The sequence below is a fragment of the Giraffa tippelskirchi genome, chromosome 5 (assembly GCF_054371585.1).
Source record: "Giraffa tippelskirchi isolate mGirTip1 chromosome 5, T2T-mGirTip1v1.2.pri, whole genome shotgun sequence".
NCBI lineage: Eukaryota > Metazoa > Chordata > Mammalia > Artiodactyla > Giraffidae > Giraffa > Giraffa tippelskirchi.
Window position 1 is genome coordinate 98,445,999 of NC_137279.1, and position 6,000 is coordinate 98,451,998.

Genomic DNA, 6,000 nt, shown 5'->3' on the forward strand with positions numbered 1-6,000 from the left:
TCGCGACCCCGTGGACTGCAGCCTACCAGGCTCCTCCGCCCATGGGATTTTCCAGGCAAGAGTACTGGAGTGGGTCGCCAGTGCCTTCTTCTACTGGAGGGCAGGGCACATTAAATCTAACCCAAACACCAGCTAATGTAAAGTCTGAAGAATAGTGTCTCCATCTCAAGCAAAGTAAGTTACCCAATTACATCATTATTACTCGGAAGAGAATGAGTATATTCTATCCTATTAATAACTACTTGCAAGTGACACCTGAATTTACTGAAGAGCTAAAAGTCTTAAGTTCCAAGTGTAGGTAACAAACCTAACTATAACAGAGTTAACAACATGTGAAAAGAAAGATAATTAACCTTGTAATTGGCTTATTGTTCTTCTGTCTTTTATAATGTCTACAGCATAAGGGGGGCTTCCCAGGTGGCGCCAGTGGTAAAGAACCACCTGCCAATGCAGGAGACATAAGAGACTGGGGTTCAATCCCTAAGTTGGGAAGATCTCCTGGAGGAGGGCATGGCAATCCAATCCCAGTATTCTTGCCTGGAGAATCCTATGGACAGAGGAGCCTGGCGGGCTTTAGTCCATAGGGTCACAAAGAATCGGACATGACTGAAGCAACTTGGCACACGGGGGCACACAGCATAAGGGACAACATGAAATGTATTTACTAGGATTGTTTACTTCCTTGCTATTTTTATTTCAGAGAAAGTATAAAAACAAAGTATAACAATGTTTATCAAAATATGGTGCATCAAAGTAACTTTTGTGGGTGTAAGTACTTTGCCAAAATACCAGTTCGTAGTAAATCAGTCACTGGGGTTGAGGGCTTAGGAAGCTGCATTTTAACCATAGTCTCTAAAAACTTACATGTTAAAGTTTGAGAACACTTTAATTTATTTGGCTGTGCTGGGTCTTCATTGGAGCACACAGACCTCACTAGCTGTAGTGCACAGGTGTTACATAGGACACAATCTCAGCTCCCAACAAGTCACATTTAAGTGGGCAAATGAGATACTCTGTGAAAAATGCTCAAGTAGAAGTATAAACTTAATTTGTAGAAGCACAAAGGAGTAGCATTCTTCCTGGGAACATTAGGAAAAACTTACAGGGTTATATTTATTTACTCTAGTGGCTTTCATGTATTGAGTACTTTTACTATGTTAACCACTTAATATATTTTCTCATTTATTCCTCAGAACTCTAAAAAACCATAGAAGGTTATTTTTAAAGAAAATTCAGAGGTAGTGAGGCTTGCCTAAGGACATTATACAGAGGCTGACTTCAAATGCATGCTTTTAACCACTGCTTTCTCCTTCCTCCATTTAAACTCAGTCTTGAAAAATCTCAGGTTGAGAAGAAACAGCTGAGGCTATTCTGGGCTAGGAAAACAAAATATAAAAAACGAAACACAAAATGTACAAATAGGGCTTCCCTGGTGGCTCAGTGGTAAAGATCCGCCTGCCAATGCAGGAGACATGGGTTCAATCCCTGGTCCAGAAGATCCCACATGCCAAGGAGAAACTAAGCCCATGGGCCACAACTATGAGCCTGTGCTCTAGAACCTGGGAACTGCAACTACAGAAGTCCACACACGCTAGAACCCATGCTCTGCAACAAGAAGCCACTGCAATAAGCCTATGCACTGCAACTAGAGAAAAACCTGCTGCAAAGACCCTGCACAGCCAAAAATAAAGGAACTTTAAAAAATGTACAAAATAATTTGTCACATGCTAGAATTTCATGAATTGTGTGTGCTTTTCATATATATTTCCATAAGAGATCATTCTAAGAGATTATATTCAAATTGTAGACTAAAGAAGGGTTTTGAAACTAGCAAAATATTTTGTTTACCTTCATTTATTCCTTCTCTGATGATTTCTTATGTAAAAATTTCTGATACATCATTCTTCCCCCTTAATAGCTTAACACTTCTTACAGGTCAAGTGTGCTGGATATAAATTCCCCAGTTTTTGTCTGAGAAAGTCTTTATCCTTCACTTTGGAAGGATAATTTTACTGGTTATAGAATTCTAGATTCATGGGTGGTTTTATTTTTTGTTTTTGTTTTACAACACTTCAAATATTTCACTCTACTCTCTTCTTGCATGAGTGTTTTCTGATATCAAATTTTAACAAAACTATGAAGAATGTTAATTGAAAGATTTTTAAAAATTTGTTCCTCCCATTTTCCATACAGCTAAAATACATATATATTCATATAATTTCTAAAAATGTTTTACTCCTTAAAAGAATAAAAATATTAATTTTTAAATAATCATTGCTTTAATGATGAAATAAGTTAGGTAGAATGGATTTTTTTATATTTTTCTATTACCTATTACATGCGTGCACGAATCTTGTTTTGTATCCCCAGTTCTTCTCAAGGCCTTGGTCTGTCTTCCTTTTCTCCTCAGTGAGTTCCAGGTGTGTATATAATTTGGAAAGAGACATGACTTCTTACTGATGTGAGAAAGGGAGCCATCCCTCCCAGAAAGCAATAAAATTCTCACAGAATGCAAGTCAGAAAACCAAGGGTCACTTCCTGGCAGAAATCTTTTTCTAGCAGCCCAATTCACTGCCATTCGGAGAAGGCCGTGGCAACCCACTCCAGTACTCTTGCCTGGAAAATCCCATGGACAGAGGGGCCTGGTAGGCTGCACTCCATGGGGTCACGACTTCACTTTCACATTTCACTTTCATGCATTGGAGAAGGAAATGGCAACCCACTCCAGTGTTCTTGCCTGGAGAATCCCAGGGACGGCAGAGCCTGGTGGGCTGCCGTCTATGGGGTCACACAGAGTCGGACACGACTGAAGCGACTTAGCAGCAGCAGCAATTCACTGCCATTAGTTTTTCTTTACATTTCAGATTGTAAAAACGTAGATTCCACTAGGGTGGGGAGCAAGTACTCCATAAGAACTCTTCAAATAGACATGCTTTTGTGTAGATTTTTTTCCCCTGAATTTCAATAATCTGCCCACCACTTTGTTTTTCTCAACCTATGTGAACCTCCCCAAGTATAAAATAATATTTTATCTAAACTTAATTTAGAAACTCAGCTAGGAATCAAGAGGCTTTTCCCCCTTCAGAAGGGCTTCTTGACCAAATCCCCATACATCTGCCACATAAGCAAGCCTAGTAGATGTATATCATTCTCCTGATTTGATGGGGGGAAATTCAAAGCCAAAGTTTTTCTCACATTTCAGAGATGCTGAGATCCCACTTCCAATAAAAAGATGAGTATTTCCTCAAAGATTTCTGGACATTTAAAGCCATGATATTAATATAATACCTCAAAATACTTGTGGGTTAGTCTTAATAATATTTTTTTAAAAGTTCCCTCCCAGCTGTGTCACCCCAGGTTTTCTGAACTCCTAGGTGAGGCTAGAAACTTAAGGCTAGAAACTTTAGTTATCTAAACTTTTAGATAACTTAAATTGATTTGTATTGATTGAATTTCTTTCCCTTTGAGAGCAGGGAGGAAGAGATGTTTATGATCAAAGAGGGTAAGACTAGAGAAGGTAACAATAATTGATCATATGCTAAACATTATGAATATTTAAAAGCCTGAACAAATACTTTTCATTTTAACATGATCCTGTGTTAAAAATTAGATGACACTTCAGCCTTTTGCTTCTAGATTCCATCTTACTCTTCACATTAGATACATTTTTAAATGTTTTATGAAACAAGAGAAAAGTACATAAATCAAAATAAATAAAAATCTACAACTCAATAATCAATAGTGAGCATTCCCATGTAACCAGCACCCTAGTCAAGAAACAAAACATTATCATCTCCCAAAAAGCCCCCTTAGTACCCTCTCCCAGTCACTACATCCCTCTCTAAAGGTAACCATAATCCTTTTAATACAATAGACTGGTTTTGCTTTTGAACATTATATAAATGAAATCATACAGTATGTATTTTTTATGACTGTTATCTATGTTACTTTGAAAATTTTGGGTTGTGCTGTGCTGTGCTTAGTCACTCAGTTTTGTCTGAGTCTTTGTGACCCCATGGACTGTAGCCCACCAGGCTCCTCTGTCCATGGGGATTCTCCAGGCAAAAATACTGGAGTGGGTTGCCATGCCCCCCGCCAGGGGATCTGGAGTGATTATAAATAGAGCTGCTATGAACACGTTTTGGTGAATATGAGGATTCATTTCAGCTGGATATATCACCTAGGAGTGGAATTGCTGGGCCATAGGGTTTGAATTACATTTAGCTTTAGTACATAGTGCCAACAGTTTTCCAAAGTATGGTTGTACTAATTTATGCTCCCACCAGCCATACTACAGAGCTCTTAAATTGTCAAGTCATAAATTTGGGGCATATGATGGGGTTGAACACAAATCTGAATAAATGAAAAGTGAAGTCATTCAGTCGTGTCCGACTCTTTGTGACCCCATGGATTGTAGCCCTACCAGGCTCCTCCGTTCATGGGATTTTCCAGGCAAGAGTACTGGAGTGGGTTGCCATTTCCTTCTGCAGGGGATCTTCCCCACCCAGGGATCGAACCCGGGTCTCCCACATTGAATAAATGAAGGCCACTGTTAGTTCCTGTGACAATGTTTTAATTAATAGAAACTGGACTTCTTTGTAGGCTTCAGAGGATCTCTATACCCTGAAAATATGTACAATATTTTTGCATGCATGCACTTGTGCATACATGCACTTTGGAGAGAGAGAAACACAGATTGTATCAGATTCTCAAAGATCAGATTTTCTATACTTTGGAAAACTGGTGGCAGTGTACATGAAAGTTAAACATAATACAATCCTTCACACACACACTAAGAATGACTTATAGGAACCCAGCAATCAAGAAGCTATTTGTAAAAAAAGAAAAAGAAGCTATTTGTCTGAAATTAGCAAACTGTCCTACGTTGGTTATGGTGTGTTGACATAGTCCAAATAGCCAGGTTTCCTGTGGTTAACAGAAAGATTAGCACCCTTGACCACTTAATTTTCCTTTTATTTTGAGCAGGTTAAGTTTTTACTAAAATAATTTCATAATGTTTTGATAACCACATATTTTAATAACTATTTACATAACAGTTTTATTGATAAAATGTACATACCATACAATATGCCCATTTAAAGTGAATAATTTGATGGGTTTTTAGTCCATTCACAGCATTGTGCTATCACAACAATTTTAGAACACATCATAACCCATACCCATTAGCAGTTATTCCCTATTTCCGCCAGTCCTAGGTAAACATTAATGAATGTACTTTCAGCCTCTATAGATTTGCCAATTCTAGACATTTCATATAAGTGGAATCACATAATATGTGTCTTTTGTGACTACTGCTTTCACTTTGCATAATGTTTTTAAGGTTCATCCATGTACTATGTATCAGTGCTTCATTTATTTTCTATACTCCATTGTATAGAAATACCACATTTTAGGACTTCCCTGGTGCTCCAGTGGTTAAGACTCTGTGCTTCCACTGCAGGGGGCATGGGTTCTATCCCTGGTTGGGTAAGTTCTGCATGCTGCACAGTATGGCCAAAAAATAAAATTGTGTTCCCCTCACCACTGTGTCAATAAATAAATAAATAAAAGTGGATTTTTTTTAATAACCAACCTCTTTTAGAAAAAAAAGAAATATCACATCTTAGTTGATGTCTTTAGAGAGTATAATGTGTCCAAAACAAAATCTCTATTTCTTCTAAACCTCCTACTTTTGGATGTCCCCATATTAGTAAATGGTGCCATCATGCACCTAGTTGCTCAGGCCAAAAGCTTTGAAGTTATCCTGTATTCTCATAACAGCAAATTCTGTTGGTTGTACCTTCAAAATTCCATGTCCAGGGACTTCCCTGGTGGTCCAGAGGTTAAGACTCCAAGCTCCCAATGCAGGGGGCCCAGGTTCATTTCCTGGTCAGGGAACTAGATCCCACATACCGCCAGAACTAAGACTTGGTGCAGCCAAATAAATAAATGTTAAAAAAAAAAAAAAAAAAAATTCCATGTCCAGCTATTTTCAACCTT